At 40.5% G+C, this 21,704-nt stretch overlaps 1 protein-coding gene across 4 annotated transcripts in view; it reads right to left on the bottom strand.

The window, feature by feature from the left end:
* atf7ip (activating transcription factor 7 interacting protein) overlaps nucleotides 1-12,831 on the bottom strand; it is a 32,005-nt gene extending 19,174 nt beyond the window's left edge. For 2 of the 4 annotated variants that reach the window (XM_008277282.1, XM_008277306.1), the window contains exon 1: nucleotides 12,217-12,831. The gene's annotated coding sequence lies outside the window, so the exon portion shown is untranslated. Of the gene's footprint in view, nucleotides 1-12,206 lie in introns of all 4 variants that reach the window. The other 2 variants (XM_008277291.1, XM_008277299.1) reach the window with 2 other exon arrangements.
* Between the last annotated feature and the right edge of the window lie 8,873 nt (nucleotides 12,832-21,704).

The raw sequence follows: 21,704 nt of genomic DNA, 5'->3' as shown, positions 1-21,704 counted from the left end.
CATTTATATCATCAGGACCCATCGTACTTGGCAACATGGAACGTACACCAGCCTCAAGGAGAGGGTGCTATTAAAATTCCTCCTGCTCTCCAAGTGCTCTCATTTAGATGTGAATTCCTATTTGAAATACTGCTCTCCACTTCTATTACTATGCTGATGATGTCATGCTATTCTTGTCATTACCCCATCTGACATTTAGGTGGAAGCACACATTACTGCTATCCTCCAAGTTTTCTTGATCTTGGACAAGACCAGGTTTGTGTTCCTTGGGATGTAATACCTGCATTACAACATATCTCTATTATCAATACTACAGCAGCGCCTTCTCGGACAGCAAAATTAACTCCCACTTGGACTGGTGTAAGTCTCTCATTACAGGACCCACTGTCTCAGACAACAGACTTGCAACAAAACCAAGTGCACCCCAACAGAATATCAGCAAATGGTTGAAAATTGTATCGTCTTACAATAGTCGTATAATTTCAATTTTAAGTAAATGGTATTTAATCTTTAAAATCACCTTCCTAATACTGTGTAAGGTCCCTTGTTTCACCAAAATTTTCTCTATGTAGTGGACTCCACAAGATCCGTAAAGGTGTCCTGTGCTATCAGGTACCAAGACGTTAGCAGCAATTCTTTTGAGCAACAAGTCTTTAGTGTATCCTGCTGACATCCTATACCATCCCACTATCGCACACGTCTCCAGACTGCAACCGAAATGGTAGCATAAGCAACTTTTTTGAGAGAGTGCGAGTTCAAATTTCAAGTGGTCGCATGATGACCATTTAGCTGTTCTGTCGTTGCTTTAACCAGCACAGGCAGCTACTGCGTTAACCACAGTGGTGGAAAGTAGAACTTTTATTTCTTTGGTGGCTCCATCAGCATGTTACTGCCTGATGCGTAAAACGAACTATTGAGTTGGTTCCTCAACCAACAGAGAGCTAGAGGTCTGACTCAGACTCACCTGATGATAAGAGTGCAGGTGCACTTTCCTCTGTGACATCAATCTGTATGACCCGTATCAGTTTGGTTTTAAACGGGGTCACTCTACTGAGACTACAGTAGCCTATCTGTAACAGAATCACTGGACAGTCTTCAGCTTTATTGCTGCTAGATCTGTCCGCTGCCTTTGACATGGTTAACCACCACATCCTCCTCTCCACACTCACTAAGCTTGGCATCTCAGGATCTGCCCTCGGCTGGTTTGTGTCCTACCTCTCAGGAAGATACTTCAGAGTATCCTGGAGGGGAGACGTGTACAAACCGCACAACCTATCCAGAGGGATTCCTCAAGGGTCAGTGCTTGGTCCCCTTCTCTTCTCAATTTACACAACCTCACTCAGTGCAACGATCCAGGCCCATGGTTTCTCATACCATTGCTCGCGGTCTCTACCCGGATCTCTACCCAGTCTGCCTTGCAGACATCTCGGCATGGATGAAAACACGCCACCTTCAACTCAACCTCTCTAAGACTGAGCTCATTGTCATCACAGCCAGTCCCTCTCTGCAACAAGAAATCAACATCCAACTTGATTCAACCCAACTCAAACCCACAAAATCTGCCAGAAACTTGGGTGTCATGATTGATGACCAACTAACCTTCACGGTCCATGTGGCCTTTGTTGCTCGGTTGTGTCGATTTGCACTGTACAGCATCAGGAAGATCAGACCTTTCCTGTCTGAACATGCAGCACAACTCCTGGTACAAGCTCTAATAATACCACGCATTGACTACTGCAACTCCTTACTGGCAGGCCTCCCCGCATCCACGGTCAAACCTCTGCAGATGATCCACAATGCAGCAGCAGGTCTGGTTTTTAATGAGCCAAAAACAACACATGTCACCCCGCTGTTCAGATCGCTTCACTGGCTTCCAGTTGCTGCCTGCATCAAATTCAAAACCCTGACACTTGCTTACAAAACCACAATGAGAACAGCTCCCTCCTACCTGAACTCTCTCATTCAGATCTACACTCCCTCCCACTCACTATGCTCGACCAACAAAAACCGCCTGATACAACCACCACAACAGGGCCCAAGGTCAATCGCAAGACTCTTCTCCTCTGTGGGTCTGCGCTGGTGAAACGAGTTACCAAACTCTGTTCAATCTGCCAACTCCCTCTCAGTGTTCCCCCAGCTCTTCACTGAACACCTTTGCACTTGACAGCCCATAAACAAACAAACCAAAAAAAAACAAAAAACAAAAACAAACAAACAAAAAAATCCTATTGCCTCCCACACAGCCTGCTGTTGGCATCAACGCCCTATCACACTTTTGTTCTATGGCACTTATCTAGATTGTTTTTTCCGGACTAGATCCTTGCTTGTGTTGTATCTGCTCTCGGATGTACGTTGCTTTGGATAAAAGCGTCTGCAAAATGAAATTGTATAATTGTATAATTGTAGGTGCAGGCAGGAATATATCGAGCCAGTGAGCTAGCCGGTTACAGTGACTAATGCAGTAGTAGGGCTACAAAATCAAATAATTAATAATCAAAATCATGATTTCAGCTTCTAACCACTGTATGAAAACGATTGACTGTGGTCTTTAGCACATGTGGATAAAATTACTTGGTTTCTTCTTGGACAAATCTGACTTTCTCTCTCTGAATCTCACTCTCTTCAAACAAATTTTTGCTCACACAACTGTCCGACCACCTTGCAGCCACCTAGCAGCATCTACCGCTGCCTGTAATGTGAGGCATTTTGGGTACATTGGTAGATGTGGTGTCTATGGATAAGCACCTGTGGCAGGTGCGACTAAATGACAATGTTGGTCGCAATAGTGCAATTAGTGAAAAAGTTCTGTCACTCTCATGTCCACAATATCCATTTTCAGGGATGGAGAAAATTGGTAAGTGGTGGTCTGAATGAGCACACTGACCAGTCTGCGACTACACAACGCCGTATGCAGCAAATGCAATATACTTTGTGTTCTGACTCCTTTCTATCAGAGCCAGTGTTCTATCAAAGCTTTTCTGTTGGATCACATCACATTGGCAGACCTTCAGTCCTTTGGCTTAGTTGTACCTCCTTGGATCACTTTTGGTAGGTACTAATTCTAACCCTTATCCGCAAGACCTGTTTTGGAGATGCCCTTACCCAGTCATCTAACTAGTCCAATTTGGTCATTGTCGCTTGCTTAATTTTCTGGCTTCCAACTCATCAACCTTCAGAATTAACTGTTCATTTGCTGCCTAGTATATCCCACCTCTTAACAGGTACTACTGAAACAAGATCAGTGATTTTCACTTCACCTGTCAGTGGTACAACAACAAAAAAGAGTACACCCTTTATTAGCAGATATCTGTTCTTTTATTTTAACTTTTTTTTTTCAAGCAGACAACATCATCTCGGGCATGAATGATCTTCGTCATGCATTGTTTGCAATGTTTTATTCACAGAAGATCTTTTCAGCTGCTCTTTAGAGAGATTTTGTTTTAGACTGACTGACAAGTAACACTTTTTTCAAGACAGTTATATATATTGATTATTGTTGATTAAGAAAGGCCAGTGACCGATATTTGGAATCAATACACATTGAATGTTATATATTAACAGTATGTCTTAGCAGGGGCTTCTTCACTAATAAGGATTAGTGTTGATGAAATCATACATAAATGCATTAAACATTATACATTAGCAGCATTTGATAAGAGGGAACATGTGATTTTTAAGTAGGTTACCTTCATGAATGAGGATTATTCTAACTGAATTTATGCATATCCATCAATGAAAGCATGTACAAACAAAATTCTGTCTATGTCCAGTAGTGACTACTTTAATTGAAACTCTTGAAATCATGAAATATAAAAGGCGTGGATGACATTTGTTTGCACCACTCTGTTTTCCAGGCATGTGCACAGTGGGCACACCTATTGTCCAGACAGTCCGCCCGGACTTGGGTGGATGATGAAATTTCTGTCACGAGTACCTTGCAGGCACAGATGCAGATACACAAAGTATGAATAAGCCTTAGGGCCATATCTTAAAGCCATAATTTCTTGTTGTTTTTCATACTCTGTCTTCAGCTAATGTATAGTTGCCTTCTAAATTAGCTGCTAGTCATTTGTGTAGCCTTGGCCACTGTGAAAGTAGCTACTGTTCTAATTTGTGGCAATGGCTTGCACTTTTTCTTGGTTGTGTGACTCAGAGAGATGTCTCTTTCAGGTAGAGCAGCTCTCCACAGTCTGTGTTAATTTAGGAAGATGTTATGGTAATCCATTTGGCCTCAGCAGCAAGCTAGGAGGCACAGCAAACCCTGTAGTGATAGCTTTAGCCGTAAGTACAAGTTCCAACTGCAATGACACCAATAAGTAAATTATTCAGGTGTTTTCCATATAACAGGGAAACTGAGCATGCTTGTACAATATTGTAGTGTTTCTTACAACTTCAGCACCATCTGCTACCTCACCCTCCAAACACAGCACCACTAACTTACTGGAGCTGCTCCACCATGCAAATATGCATGTCCGCCCCTCTAGGAAAACAACAGCTTTCAGTAACTGGCCGCTACTCATGACGTGTAAGAGTAAATCATCTAGTGCTGTGGGCAGGACATTGCTTGAAACCACAAAGTGACTGCAGATTACAGAGAGAGCCATCTGCATTAGAGCCAAAGCAGCAAATTTAACTTATTCTGCAATAGTTGTTCAATATTGGTAACAATGCAAATAATCACAAAAATGCCACATATTGGCCTTAATGATCAGTCGGGCCAATGATCAGTCGATCCTTAGCTTTACTGCTTAACCTCCTACGTTAAAATACTCACAAGGAGTTCTATTTAATCCACGTCAAGTCAAGTGCTGGGATCTTCTTGCTTCAAACCGCTTTAGACTAGTAGTCTTCTTTTCATTCAGTATTTTGGCCTTCAAACCAACATGCATTCATGGTGCTATCTTTCTGGTCTACATCTACTCCACCCATGCAAAGTGCTACCATTGTCATGGTTTATTGGCACTAATGTCTAGGAGAGGACAAACCTGCCTAAAATGAGCAGCCAGTGGTAGGCTTAGAACCCTAACCCTATATACAGTGAGTCCGACTACATTTATGAAGACAAACAGTGTAGTGTAAACAGAAGAGTGTTCCCTTTCCACCTTCCTGTTGACAACTGTTTCACAGTACATCAGGGCTTTTAGGGTTGATTAGGACTGAATACAAAATTAAGGTGATACCACAGCATGCAGAATTTGTCAAAACATGCAATTAGATGTAGACAGATGTAGATTCACCTTGAATATGCAAAACTACGCAAAATGTTGCAAACTAAGGGAAAATGACTTCGCTTATTGTATTTATGCTAGCAACACCAGCAGCAGTTCCTCTGCCAACCATCACTGTGACTACCATCACTTTGATAGGGCACAATAAAGAAAGAAGGACTGGTCACAGCCAGCGAACCAAGTTCCTTTTCTCTCGTGCAGGAATGTCATAAAAACTAACATATGGTACCAAGTTCAGGATACTTGTCTCTTTACAGCGCCAAAGGTTCCAGAAATACTGTCAATGATGTAGGTACTGGAGATACTGGACAATAACAACAAGTGGAATGGTGGCAGCAATTGCAGCAACAGTTGCACTGCAGCACCATGTATGTATGGAAATTATTTGCGTTGGATGATCAAGTAAAAGTTATAAACAACCAAAAGCTAGTGTTTAAACAATATCTCAAAGTATCTATAATATCTGAAAGTACTGAATGAGGAAGAGAAAAGACGCAACACCTGAAACATATCTGAGAACCTCCAAGGAAGGCACCCGGATCTGTGCACAGATTAAGAAGAGTATTTCAGTTGTAGATGTTTTGTTACAGCAATCCCGCTCTCCAACCATGCCTACTGTGGCCATATCTTGCTATGCTAGAAAGAACTATTTAGCCTATTCAAGTGCAACCATGTGTTGGTGCTAAGTTGGAGTGAGACACAGCAAGCACTGTATGTGACTTACAGTGGGAAAATTTGCTGCCTCAAGATTTGTTCATATCAAAGATGCTGAATAAATCTGGGAGACTCACACTGCTAGTGATAACTAACCATCAAAGTAGGGAAAGACTTATAACAAATGCTACATTCTATTAGTGTGATAGTATACAAAGGCGCTAGCAGTGTCAGTGACGAAAACAAAGTACTTTGTGAACATTTGCTGATGTTGCCTTCAGTAATTTACGAATAAAATCATGTATTAAATAAGTGAAAGCATACTGATGTAGGGTTGCCCTCTCAAACTTGCAGAGTTGACTGTCAGAGATGTCATTTGGAAGAATCCTGACTCCGCTCCATTTCTCATGCACTACTGACAATTTGACACACCATATTTTGCGCATAATGCCTCCTGTATCTTTTATGCTACAGGGCTCCAGACTAATTTTTTCACAAGTTGCACTGGTGTAACCAGCATTCTCAGTTGGTAGCACCTCCCACCTGGTCACAGGCGAAACACCTCACAAGCTAAACATTTGTTTATCTACAGACACCACATTTACAGATGTTTCCTAACATTACTCACATTGCAGGTTGCGGTAGATGCTGCTTGGTGGCTAAGGTGTGCTCACACAGTTGTGTGAGCAAAAATTTGTTTGGAAAGTGTGACATAAAGTTTTCTAAAGTCAGATTTGTCCAAGAAGAAACAGTGATTTTATTTGTGCTGTGTTCTCCACTCGTAGAAAACAGCCCACGTAAGTGCGCGGTGCATTTCATGAGCGGAGCGCATTTTAAGTGTAAAGACCACAGTCAATCATTTTCATATAGTGGTTAGAAGCTAAAATCATGAGCTGCCTGTGCTTGCTAAAGCGACAACAAAACAGCGAAATGACTATAACGTACTCGGCACTCGCATGAATGCGACCACTTACGACAATTTCAACTGGCTTTCTGTCAAAAAAAGGTTGCCTATGCAACCATATTGGTCGTAGTCTGGAGCCCTGTGCTAGGTGGATGGGCTTACTGTCAAAGTGCAGTAGGCCTACAGATTTTACACTGCATATCCTACTGTAGTTGGCTATTAGTAGTTGTCGCAACTCAAAAAAAACTAAATAGCACAGAAGAATGACAAGGTAAATAATAGTGAACAGCGCAATAGAAAGAGTACTCTAGGGCATCAAACACACAAACTGCCAAGTCTGAGGTGCCACGCTGTCATCAACTAACAGCAATAATTGTTGGCAAGAGGGAACTGAAGTGCCCAGTTGCCTAATGTTCGACTCTGAAGGCTGAACTACAAGCCGAAGGATGGATGCTGGCTCCCAGCTCCAGGAACAAAACACCAGCACCAACCACCAAAAATTTCCACAGGAATGTGGTCTCTTTTTCAGTGGTTTCTGTAACCCCTTGCACCACCAGCATCTCTTTTCATGCCAGCCCAAAGTATGGCAGCTCTTGAGATATTTTAACATGAGTCAGTTGTTATACCAGTTGGGTGAAGGTAGCTGACATCTCCAAATAGATCAGCATTAGCGTCAAGACTAAAAAGACATGTGAAAGCTATGGTGACAAAAGTGCAGGGGTACAGCGTGACGCAGCCTGGAACAACTAGCTCTTCTGTCGTTGAGTGGGACCATTTGAAAAAATTATATAAATGTGACTCCATCAAGCATACTTCAGCCCTTAAATCCACCAACACATCCATGAATTGGCATAATCACAGAAATGTGCACATTAAAAAGTGAATTTATACAGAATACAATGTTAGACCGTATATAGTCTCCACTAAAAATGTTATAGCTCACCTGGTAGAGCGGGCGGCCCATGAACAGGGGCTGTAGTTCCCCGATGCAGCGGTCGTGAGTTCGAATCCCGCTCACGACCCTTTGCTGCAGGTCTGTCCCCATTCTTCTCCCCCCTTTCCTGTCTCCCTCTACTGCACTTAATAAAGGCAAAGGCCAAAAAAATATATTTATTCCCATGCTGTATGTGTTTTGCTGGATATTATGTTTTTCACCCTTGTTGTTTATATGAATAAAAATTGAAAATGAAAGAGAGGAAAAATCAGGTCACATTATTTCTGGGGTCTGAGAAGAATGTTTATTCCATTTTCTGCACAAAAAGCAAGAGAAACATTGTTTTTCTTTGCTTATTTGCAATGGTTTCATTACTTATTAAATCTTAGCAATTTGTAGAGAGAATATATAACCCGAGTTACAGTTTAAACGGTGCTGTTCGTAAGGCAAACGAGAAGACGTGTTCGGTTTCTTCCTGTACGTGGTTTATCATGCACTGATGTGACTATGCGATAGTGTTTTACACTAATTTAACATCAATTCAAACGTGTTGAAAGTGTTTTGCAAAAGATCCGAGCTTCCAGAATTGGTGCAATGACAATAGCAGCTATTCAGCCATGTGAGTAACATGTTAGGTTGCCATCACGCTTACAAAACACTACATGTTTTGAAAAAAGCTAAACAATTATGTATAAGGCAACACTGCGCAATGGGGACTGCAATAGTACTAAGATTTCAGGCTGTCAGCTCCCATGACTAAATCAATGGAGCAGAGACTGGAACATAACACATAATGCAAAGGGAGTAGAAGGACACATGACTGCATGTATGTGCAAGTCTGAACATGCGTGGTCTTTTAAATGAATTCTGAGTTTATTGTTTTCTGAGTGGGGTTTTAATCAGGTAAAGAGATTTAAATGACAGGCGTATAGTTTATTTTGAATATGATTGACTTATTAGTGTTACATGTGTACATGTTGTAAGCACAAGTCTAGTCGATAAAAATCTCAAATTAGAATAAAATTAGAACAATTGTAAAACACACACACACACACACACACACATCTTAGGCCTGACTAATTTATTATGGTTAATGTGTGAAATGTAGGAATTAAAGGAATTTTAAAATATGTAAGTCTAACTAATTATCAGCCTGGCAAGATAAAAATGATGAATAACAAACACACATTTATTTTAGTTTGAGCCTAGATCATATTTCTCATCGCTCTCATTTTTAGCCTGAAGCAAAGGGAAACCGGCTGCAACTGGCTGAAACTGGTTCTTATGGACTTGGCATGGTTTCAGAAACTTAGAAATTAGATAATTTTACCATTATCAAAATTAAAAATGCAGGATTGGAACCTGCTATCACTCCTGAATTGATTTACATCAGGAATCTTTGCAAAAATAACATAAGAACATTACATTTACATTACATTAGCTTACATTTTACATTGTAAGCAAATCAGCTTAGTTTATAAATATAATTCAGATTTATGTAGTCAAAAAACCAAGGTATGGATAACATTTCAATGGAAATTTACATGTAGAGTGACCTTTCTTAAACATGTTTGTTCTGATTCCCTATTATAAAATGTTTCATCTTAAAAGTGCACTGTGAGGTGAGTGTTAAGTTCCACACTACACACACATTAGATGTATTTATATATGTATAAAAATAACATTAAAGAATAAGTATTGTATTGCTACTTCCAAATGTCCAAATGCAGTTTGTCACTAGGCCTTTTACATGGCATGTTCACAGAGCTCTTTCTGTGGATGCAGACTGTAAGTGTCTTACTGCAAAATGAAAAGTCTATCATCTTATCATCCATCACACGTCATAATTTTTTAATGGGAAAAGTCTGAGTTTACATGGACGACCTGAGAGCTGAGTGGTTAGGGCACATATGCCGTCAGCAGCAAGTCCCCAGTTTGAGTCCTGGCCGACTGGCCGGACTTTTACTGCATGTCATTCTCCCTGCTCTCTTTCCCCACATTTCCTGTCTCTACATCGCACTATCTAAATAAAGGCAAAAATGCCCCCCAAAAAACTTTTAAAAACTTAAGGTTTTAGAATCACCTGCTAAATAATGTGCTCTCTAACATCTAGCAACAATCTGACAGAGAGGTTACCACGCTGAAATGTCATCTTATATACACCATTTTTAATAAACTTAATGTAAGCACATTTTAGATTCACGTGTATAACTGAGGCCAAAGACGAGGGGCCTCCTTAGGCCATGTCATGGGCAAACAGCTGCACAGCACTGACTTGCATCTGCCAACAAACCTGCATTGAGAAAGGTGTCACTGGAACACAAACACTGTATTCACCATTTGGATGTTTCTCTTTGAAATTATAACCAAACTGAACCTTAAACTAATACATTTTCATTAGGTATCTATTTGAATGCAGCTAGCTTTGCAGACTTTTGAACGATTGATGGAGAATTCTGATCAGTCATATTGGAAAAGAGGTCAAATAGATTTAATGAAGTGAAAAATAAATGCTCCTAGCATCTGCACGAAAGGTTTTGAAAAATGTAGGTGGCGCCTTTAAAGGCTGCTTCCTCTTCTGCAGTGAAAAGAAAAAAAAAAAAAAAACAGACTGTGTAATGAATTGAGTGCACCATGTGAGCACTGCCACTGGGTGAAGTGGGGGAGGTGAACCTAGAAACACGGCTGTACCATGTTCCAAAGAGGTACAAGGAGACCTGAAACACCTCATTTTTTATGGACTAAATCAAGACAAAAATTTTCAAAACATGCTGAATAGTCTAGTCCTTAAGAGTGACAAATCTCCCAAACTGTGGCTGGCTTGTGACTATGTGCTTCATGCGGCAAACACTCAGCTGGTCACTTAATCTGCACATCATTTCACCTAAATCAAAAAAGATGCTTTTTTTAAATTTATTTTTGAAACCCACAAGTCAGGGCAATGAAAAAAATGCTCAACTCTTGTATTACCATTGACTTTAGGCCACACCCACATCCAAGGGCAGTGTGGTGCATGGAAAATTACTGGGTTGTACCACTTTAGTCAAAGAGGGGGGTTATGCTGCACAATGTAAAGAATGCAGCAGTTTGCTTATCACTTCTGTGCATTTTTGCATTCTGTAACATTAAGGTCTTGTAGTGTTGATTTTCAGTTTAGGGATATTGTTTCATAATCTGCATTTAACTGTTTTTTAATTTTTTTTTTGAAAAACCCAGTATCTTCATTAAAGCTCTACAAAATGACAGTAAGTACAGTACGCTCATTTAATATTCTTCTATATTCCACCTTGCTTATTATCTCTAGGTAGATGACGACTCATCAAAATCTTTTTTCCTTTTTGCCCCTCCCCCCAGACTGCCACCTCTGCAATGTGCTGGTTGTGCTTCCTGCTTGTTTTAGCTCCACACAACATGGTTGCTACACTGAAATCAGTAGGGTGAGACCTTAAAGACTGAAGTGAAGTACAAATACATTCAAGACACATATGCACATTTCAGGTTCCTTCATTGGGAAGTGAATGAATTACATTAATAGGCCTTAGACTACTTGTATCAGACAATTTAGCAACATGAGCTATGTGAGACAATGTAATTCTTAAATCAACAGAAACGTAGGAAACTTTTGTCTTATTGTTCATATGGCTAGGTTATTTTTCTTCCTAACGTACTACCGCTTAACATCAAAATAGCGTAACGTTAGCAGAAAGAGTTGCTAAGTGCAATTGTTTTTTGTAAAAATTTTTTTTAAAAAAGGACACATAACCTCTGTATTTCAAAAAAATGTTCTCTTAATGTAATAAAAACCAGGATTCAAATGCATTAGATTTGCAAATGACCAAGAATAATGCCCAAAATTAGGAACTGCGTGGTAAACAAAGTGCTTTAAAAAAATTAAAAAATCAATAATGGAAACCTCACCTTTGTAATAAGAAAAAGTTCCCTTGATGTAAGACAACTCAAAAATCAGATACATTAATAGTTTAAAACTGGTCAAACAAGCAAGTACAATGCCATGATTTAAGAGTAGCTACATGCTAAATGGAGTGCGTTTTTTAAACTGAGAAGTCGAAGGCTACTCTGATAAGATAAAGTTCCCTAAATGTAATATTTCATGTAAAATAAATAAATAAATATAAAATGCGTAACCATTACTAATTTGGGGGAGATGTCAGTAAGAAGGTGTTAAAAATCTTTTAAAGCGTTAAAATAAAGAAATAACACATTAAGTTTAAAAGTGTTCATTTAGCTAGTATTGTACCTGCTAGCTAACCTTACTGCTTACACCCGCTGCTATCCCAACCTTAGCGCTCACTGTATAATGTGCAACCTATGAGGTAAAAACTGAAAAACGAAAAAAAAAATCCTTTCTGGAATTCCAGGTGAAGCCTTTCTGTTCAAAAGCCAAACTCACATGAAAGATATTACCTATTTGTGTTAAACAAAATGACAAGTGAGAGCTGCCTGGCTAGCATGCTAGCTGCAGTACCTGGACTCACCGACTCTTCGCGTTGTCCGAAGATGTTCCCGCGATTTTCACTGTTGGTCTGTAGCAGACTGTCTCCTCTGCTCCTCCTCTTCCTACCGGCGACCAACTCCTCCGGAGACTGCTGTGTACTGCCGTTGCGGTCAGGATGTGGTTATTAGACGAGCAACGAGTCCGCCGGTTTCAACAATCAGAGGAAAAACCAGTGCGCTGTGCCACAACAACAACAATCTGTATCGGCGGACTCGAGCGACTGCTCTCCGTTTTTCGCTCACCGACAGACTCCTCCTCTTTTCGAGCTCCAAAGATCCACCAACCGACGTCAGCCGATTGTGGCGGAGGGGGCGGGGGGGTCGGTTGGTCGGTAGACGCCAAATGGTCGCGTTGACCAGCCTCGCGCTCTTGAGTTAGTTTTCCTCGGTTTTGTTTTAAGCCTCTCTACGGGTGGTGGTAGTGCAGAAGTCGGTAGCTAAAGCCGGCAAGGTATGTCTGAACAGTTCCAGGACGTGACAAGGCGGTGTGTGTGGATGAGTGTGTTTTAGAACAGCACCTCTGCCGGGAGTAGTCGAGCTGCAGTGTGGGTGAAGCAGCCTCACAGAGCCGACGGTTGGAAAGTAGAGACAACAGGGAGCCGAACATTAGCATGGAGAGGGAGGGGAGTGTTGGTCCGTCCGCTACAGGCAGAAACCCGGGCTGAGGGGGAGGGATTATATGGAGGAGGAGGAGCCAGCCGGACTACAGCCTCAAACATTGTCTGTAAACTACAGGCAGTGGTGTTGTTGTAGGTTTGTAGTTTGTGCACCTCAGGGATGGGGCTGTTTGATTTGTGTGTTCAAGTACTAAACCAGACCTTTAAGTAGTTTGCCTTTCTTCACACTTTAAAAATAAATAAATAAATAAATACTTTAAAAAAAAAAGGTTAACATGATACAAGAGCATGGTTCAACTCAAAGATGTAGAAAGAATACCAATTCAGGAAGTATGGACAGCTGGGAAGGTGTTTTTCTCCTTAATTTGCCTAGACTACAAACAATAGGCTTTTTTACTGTGGTTTAGTGGGCTGTCACCAAAAAAAAACAAGAAGACAGACAAATCCTTATTTCCAGCCTCTTGAAAATTTTTTTACATCAGTGAGCAGCAAGTTTGCAGTTTTTTGCTGTCTTCTGACATTATACAGCACTATATAGGTCAGCCATTTTGTTGACTCACTTGTGCGAGAGGAACTTGTAGTTCCCCAGGAGGCCAGCAGAGGGATAGTTATGGTAGCATTCACATCAGAAGCGTTAAACATGTTTGTTCCTGTCCATAACAGGAACAGCCTAAACCTTTGCATCTACTGTAGTCTGTGTCATGGCTAGTCTTCCTACAGGTTGTATGTTCAGACCACAAAATCCATGTGATCAGGAGGAGTGGGAGTTAGCAGCTGTGCTCTCCGCTGCCCTGTGCTTTTCTCTCTCTCTCACACTCCTGCACGCCAGACAAGGTCTGCCAGACAAGGTCTGCAGTGCTAGTCTAATAGAAAGAAGCCTTGGGGTTAGACAAGTCTCTATTGCCGTCAACATGTGTGAACAAATCCAGCTAGAGTATGCTGTAGCATAGTGTCTCTACACTGACATTGGAGCATAAAATGAACGAATCAAGTAGCATTTTACATTTTTTCAATATGACAAAAGCTCCTATGTTTAGGCCACAGTCTGTGCAGATCACAGGCTGTGTTAAGCAGCACATAAAGCATGACTATTACATTAAGGAGCTGGAAGATATTTCAATCAAAAATCGATAATACAGCTGGAAGCGATATAATATTCTGTGTGTGTTTGTTGATCGACTGTTCAGAGTCATCAGTAAATCATGAATAAGAAACACAGATGCTTTTATGATTGAATGGCTCTCACATAGATTTCTTTAAAAATAAAGAATAAAATCCCTCCAAACACTGAGTATTACTAACTTTATTGAACACTTTTGAAAATTTTTGTCTGTATGTCTTATGCCATGTAAACACCCTTTATTCTTAATGTAAAAATTACAGCTTCCTTTTACCATATTAGCTACCTACATGCCTTATTAGTTTTTTTTGTGTGTGATATGCAAAAAGTAAAATGGTGTCATATTGCTATTGTCCAGTTTATTGGATATCAGTTCGACTAAATGTATTAATTTTCTGCTTTAAAATTTTTAAGCAATTTTACTATATTCAAGCTGTAACTTTTTACAGTTTGTTGTGAAACCAATTGTAAATTTGCAAGCTATAAAATCAAACTCTTCAGAAGCTTACAGAAAAGAAAAAAAAAAGGTCATATTCTTTTCCGTCAACAGAGGGCTGCAGAGCACGTAGAGTATGTAGCTCTCTGTAAACAGTTGCGTCATGAAAATAGAAGCATGATACAAAATAAACACTCCAATTTGTCATGCAGGCAGAAACCTCAAAATCCATCAGCGTATGTGTGAAGTCTTCCCAGGTGTAATTGACAATCACAGTGACATACAGCTGCAAAGGCTTGGGCGCCTCTGGGTAAATTACATGTTTTGTTGATTTTTTTGGAGGTGAAAAGAAGCAAATACAACCCCTGCAGCAAACAGATATTAAAATGAGCTCTTCTTCAAATGTTCATGCGTTATTATAATTTATTTAATGAAAAAAGAAAAAGTAGAGTGTGGCATGTGCAAAGCTGGGGCACCCCGCTTTGCTAGTTATTAGCAACTGTCCCTTTTGGCAGATATCACAGCTTGCAAATGCTTTTTGTAGCCATCCAAGAGTCACTTCGAATTCAGAGATATTTTTAGGCTGCCTTGCACACACAGCATGTTTAAGCTGTATCTGCAGATTTTCAATGATGTGCAAGTCAGAGGACTGGAAGAGCCACTCCAAAAGCTTCAGATTGTGTTTCCTGAAGTAGGTCATGTTGGATTTCAAGGTCTGCTTTGGATCATTGTCGCGTTCTCAAAGTCAGCTTCTTTTCAGGTTCAGTCTCATGACTGACTGCAATTTGCATCCATAATTTGCTGGTGTTTAACAGAGTCAATTCTTCTCTAACTGTGCAATGTTTCCGGTGCCACAACCCCATAGCAGAATGTTTCCACCCCCAACTTAACACTTGACAAGGTGTTCTTTTAATCAAATGCTGCTTCTTTTTATCTCCACACATGCCTTTGAGGATTGTAGCTAAAGGGCTGAGTTTGAAGTTCATCTGTCTTTTTTAGCTTTGCGGTCTACAAAGCACTTTACAGCATTTTGCCTCATTCACACACACAAACACACACACTCGTTCCAAAAGCAACAGTTCCAATAGGAGCTACTCTCCACTTCGGGTTCAGTCTCTTGCCTGAGGACACTGTGTCATGTGGAGTGGCCAAGGATCAAACCACCAACCTTACGATTTGCTGACAACCTGCTCCGCCGCCTGTAGTACAGCAGCAGGAAAGCTGCACAACGGAACAACAAACCACCACTTCTCTGTCAGCTTCAAGAGCTTATGGATTGTCATAACTTCCGCGGGTCTGTGTTAACAACCATGTTCTGTTGTGGAAAGTTTTAAATCTTTTCTTCTACTTTTTTTTTTTTCTTTAGCTTTTCCTGCTTTGCAAGCATCAATCAGCTCAACATTAGCTCCTCAGTCAGTTGCTGTCAGCAGCTCAGTGTTGTTGAGCATTACCACAAGATTTGAATAGTCAGAAAATGTATCAGCTCTCACAATTTCTCCAGCTGACAGTTACTGACATACAAATATTATGGAATCAGTTAAGGGCTAACTAGTTAACGAAGTTCTGCAACTTTATATATAAAAGACTGCCCACGTTTTTCACATGTCACAATTACTTTTCAATCAAGTTCATAAAGTGAAAAATAAGTAAAGTACATTGACACTTTGCTTAACAATTCAGGAAACAATCAGAATATGCAATTTGCCCTGAGGTGCCCAAATGTGTGCATACAATTGTAGTCCTGTGTTGAGCAGAGTAAAAGTTAAGAAGTTTAGCATGTTTACCAGAACTGAAACATCTAAACTTACCTAATCAAATCTAGCCTACCTTCTAAAGGCAGAATGATCAAATACTTCACACTATTAAGTGCTTGCAGTAGGCACATATCTATGCTCCCACGGTCCTTTGTTTCCCAGTTCAGCATTCTGCTAACCAACATTAACCACCCCTTCCATTCCCACAAGAGCCAAAATACCCACAAGAGCTGGGGGACATCTTTTTCAGACTGCTATAATGTGCCATATAAACCTGGGGAACGTTAAACCCTTGGAACATAAGAATGACTCTGTTTAAAGAAAGATTGGTTTATGTCCCCTGCTAAGTGAACAGTAAAGACTGCAGTCTATAGTCATCTGATTAACGACAAGCACATATGTTCTTGTGCTTGCTCAAAAGAAAGTTACTAGTTAGTCATCTCTAGTCCATTAAAAGAGAAAAAATGTTACATAAAGACAAACCAAGCTTGGCCACCATTTAATGCCAATGTTCAAATATTGTTGGATTACACATTGTGAGAATGTCCAAATATAAACTTGTTGCTGGCAGTGTCCAGACAAAGCAGAAGTGAAGAATAAGAAGAGACACTACATGAAAATTAGCCACGTTGAGCAGCTAGCTGACAGCTAACAGACAGATTGTCTTTAACCTCAGTTTGACTGATAGGCTCATGATCTAAGTTTTAACCACACATTCTATACGACACCAATTTCTCCCTCAAATATGTGATAGAGAAGATGTTACATGTGTCTCCTTTTTTAACACTGGCAATGGATGTCTGTTATTTTCAATTTATTTCCCTCTGTTAAGTAAACTTTAAATACGTGACATCCGTCACACACTAGGTTGCACCCATGATTCAGCAACAAACACACAGCTGTGAGCACAGTGCTAAAGTTTTGGGTCTGTACAGTAGGTCCTGAGGGCCAGCTGACTTCTATCTCCCAAATATTTTAGGGCTGAACCCTTTTCCAGTCCTCAAAACTAATGTAACAGAGTGGAGCTTAATGTGAAGTGTCAGGGAGACTCTCTGTTGTACAATACAACACAGACAGCCATTTAAAAAAAAATTTCTTTACTATCCACCATATTGTAGGTTATCTTTTAACATGCAGTACGTCATGTTGATGCGCCTGGACACATCAGTGATGGTACCTGGAATCACTGGATGTTTCTGGTCTAAAAACAACACACACCCTCACACAGGCAACCCAGGTAGAGTTGATCAAGCCCCAGCTTGAGACCAGGTAGTGCTACACCACCCTAGAGTATCTGTTGCATAACATATTGATATGTCTGTAAAAATACAGATGGTAATGTGACTTGGGCAGATTTGAAGCGTGTAAATGTCTGAATCTTACAACAATGTGTTTTAGGTATCACCAAATGTGATTTAGCAGAAGCATTAGCATACCTACTGATGTCCTTTTACCCACAGATACCTATCTGTTGACTTTCATAAATAGCTGCAGCATCACAAACGAGAAGAGCTTTTTTAAATTGAGAGTAATGTGCATAATTACAAATGTGGCACAGCAGCGGTAACTTCATTGACATAGGATCTGACAGTAAATAATGCTCTGTGTTGTTCTTGACCAGCTGTTCCACATAGATTCCAGATTTATATGCTGAAAGTATTTGCATTAAAGCTTCACTGTATGAATCCTGAGCTCCATCAGACCTGTCAGGATGGAGCTGGTCACAGCACAGAAACTGCAGTTGACAGTGAAGCACGCGTACGCTGCATGAGCCCATTGGCGAGGGGAGTTGTCGTGGCACTTTCTCACCAGGGCAGCTGAGGGTGCAGGAGTTTAAAACAAAAAAAATGAGAATAATTGGAACAAAATGTGAGTGTGCTTGGCTGTCTGTCTCTAAGTGTGGCCCTGGACTGGCGACCTGTCCAGGGTGTCCCCTGCCTTCGCCCAAGGTCGGCTGGGATTGGCCCCAGCACCCCCCCGCGACCCTCATGAGGATAAAGCGGTGTATAGATAATGGATGGATGGATAATTGGAACAATGACAGTGACAGGATGATAGTGATGGGTAAAGCCAGCAAACACCTTCCTTCCACTGCAGAGAGGTTCAGTCCGATTGCAACAAACAACAACAGACTCCCTGACTGTAAATATTTTATGTTGGACAGATGTAACAGAGATCTCAAAAAAGCCAGTAAGCGTATTTTAAATACTGCTTTACTGTCACTAAGTAGATCTCAGTTTCAGTGAAGAGCATACATTTTAAATCTCTGAAAACAAGTTAAACAGCCTTAAGACCAAATAACATAGCCCGACGGTAGATATCCTTTGGCAAACATTCTACAGGTTAAAGGCAAATAAGTTTGTTGTTTAGGTAAAGGATCAAACAGATCTACCCATAAACTGTGTTTAAAACGTCTGCATTTTTAAATCTTTGGTCTCAGGACTTATTCAAATGTGGTTTCCAGCTTCTGTTGGATCTGTTTCTGAGATTGACTTTTATAATAGTTGACAATCCATCCATCCATTATCTATATACCGTTTAATCCTCACTCCGGTCGTGGGGGGCTGGAGCCTATCCCAGCCGATTTAGAGCGAAGGCAGGGAACACCCTGGACAGGTCACCAGTCTATCACAGGGCTACACTTAGAGACAGACAACCAAGCACACTCACATTCACACCTATGGACAATTTAGAATCGACGATTAACCTCAACATGTTTTGTGTGGGAGGAAGCGGAGAACCTGGAGAGAACCCACGCTGCACGGGGAGAACATGCAAACTCCACGCAGAGAGATCCCGGTGCTCCCACCGGGACGCGAACCAGTGACCTTCTTGCTGCGAGGCAACAGTGCTAGCCAACTGCGCCACCCTGCAGCCCCAAGTTGACAACCCAAATCACTAATTGCCCTACCTCTAAAACAAGAAGGCATCTGTGCTAAAACAAATGAGAAATAAAGTAAATTAAAGCATAACATTATAAATGTCACAGTATAGCTGTAGTTTATGGAAAACCGTAATTTAAAAGTCAAAGTGAAACCTTTGAACATAATAAACATATTGTTACGGATAATCTAAACATGTTGTACAGCGTCTGGTTATGAAGTTGTTTGAAAAATTTAATTTGATGCTTTATGCAGGGAATTATGAGTTTCAGTAGGAGCTTAACGGAAATGGTGGATGGTGGTCTCTACTGGCATCTAGAGGTAGAGTAGGCCTTTATATAAATAACATGTTTACACATTGTTACAAGGTATATTTAAAAATACTTCTGAAAATTGAGCTGTGACATTAATTAATGATGACTGTAACGATGCTGTCTAGAAGTAACTTGGTTTTTACTTACTAATTTGGAGATTGGTTTACAGAACTACGTTGTTAAACTTAGCTGTACTTTGTCAAGAGTCTTTCCTTGCGTCATTGTGGATACTGGGGTCACACAACTGCCAAATTTGGATGATAGAAGACATTGATATTGTAAAAGTGAACTTTGGGTGGGGGGAGGATGGTCTAAAGATCTTCAACAGTTAAAAATAGAAATGATTCATTCTCTGTAAGACAGGAATCTGTTCAGTAAATTTCATGCTGATCTGCTCCTGAAATGGTTGTGAGAAGTACATACTCTAACCGACTGTGGTCAAACTTTTGTCTCTTATCAGTCAATCTGATCTAATCTACAGCAGGTTTTATGTAACAACAACAATAGTATGTGCAGTTACATTTTGTTGAACAGCAACAAATATTTCTTAGAAACCTGATCATTTTTGGCATCACGTCCACACACGGGATAAAAGAAGTGGACATAATCTCTAGGGATTAAAAGTGAAGCTAATGTTTTAGTACCTTAAACCGGCATTCTTCCTATTAACCAGCAGGGGGCGACTCCACCTTTGGAAAAAAAAAAGGTGCAATTGCATAGAAGTAGAGGAAAATACCCTTACTTCTCTCATGATTTATCACCTCAGTAAACATGTTCTGTTTCTATTTGTGTTTAAGGTCTCAGTCACTAGTTTTCAGTCTTTTAAATACACAATGCTGTTTATTTCTTAATCTATGGTCCATTTCAATGTAACGTCGACGATAAAGCATGGTATGCTGCAGGGTGTGGCTATTATGTAGTTGCTAACATTTTGGTACAATAAAAATAATTAGTGTTAAGTTGTACTAAAACCACTCTCAGGAGTCAGCTGCTCTATGTTTCTGGAGTACACCTGTCATTTAAGCTTGTTTTTGCCTGCCAAAATTATCATCCAAATTAGTATTACAGTTAACATGACTTACGAATCCTAACACCGCTAGCTAGCTGGTGCAAGCTAATATTTTTGGCATGGTGCTGTTAAAATTAGCTATGTTTTGACCTATCATGTATTCTGAATCCATATTTCTCCACTGAACCTATGATCCTGTTTTTTCTACTGAGCACAATGCATGTCCTTGAAGATAACATGGCCGGTTCAGGCCTCCAGACTAACTTTTTGACCTAGGAGCACTATGCTCCTAACCCAAAAAAGTTAGGAGCACCGGCAAAAATCTAGGCGCACCACTATAAAAAGTTGGGAGCACAAGCAAAACTCTTGGCCATACCAAGAAATACTCCTATTAATCAATGTTAACAACCTGAAATAAAGTATTTAAACAGATTTTAAAAGAAAAAGACTACATTGATAGGTGCAAAACAACTGTGTGGTATATAATTTTAGTTGGTTCTTGGAGAAGAAAGACAAATCACATCATTTGTTACAACCAGTGACGTGCGGTGAGGTTCATGGCTGGTGAGGCACTGACTTCATCAGAATCTGATTTACAAATATATGCACTCTACACAGCAGCATATTTGCCATTTGATTGGCAGCAGTTTACGGGTTATGTTTCATATCTGCATTTTTACACATACAAGCTGTAGCCCACAAAACGCATGTTTCTTTTTTTTTTTTTTTTAAGTTATTGCGGTCTTACCTTTACCTTTAAATGAAGTCCATGCTCCGCTCCTTCTGGACAAAAATATGCATTACTTTTTTGTAAAAGTCTCCTTATCTTCCTTCGCTGCACTTGACTTGCTAACTGTATACCGTACCTAGTCTAGCTTGTTGTCACTTACCCTGCAGCCACGGAGTCACAAGAAGCATGTCAAGGATCACAAGCGCCCCCTGCCATGAGGCTTAGAACTGCCTGCCTCACCTGGAACCTCTTCTCAGCACATAAAACACATTACACACATACACTTGGTAACAAAAAACACTGTACATTATTACATACATCAGCTGAACTATGGAAAATCAGTTCATATATTAAACGTGTTTGAACGATGTTATTGGCGACAGCAGCACGCTGTCACTGCAGGCAGCCAGCGTAGGTAGCGAGGGATTGCGCAATCCCAGTGAGGCTGAGCTCACTGCTGTGAAATGTGAATCATTTCCGGATATCTGGGCTCCTTCTGATAGAGCTCTCGCGAGAGCTCTATCAATCTGAGCCCAGCACTGCCTCACTTTACGTGTGCCCTAAATAAATTCTACATCTGTGAACTGAATATTTCTCCGGTTTGTTC

Source organism: Stegastes partitus, unplaced genomic scaffold, assembly GCF_000690725.1.
Source record: "Stegastes partitus isolate 25-593 unplaced genomic scaffold, Stegastes_partitus-1.0.2 Scaffold3, whole genome shotgun sequence".
Taxonomy (NCBI): Eukaryota; Metazoa; Chordata; class Actinopteri; family Pomacentridae; genus Stegastes; species Stegastes partitus.
Note: the sequence above shows the minus strand (reverse complement) of the source record. Positions and strands in the feature narration are given on the sequence as shown.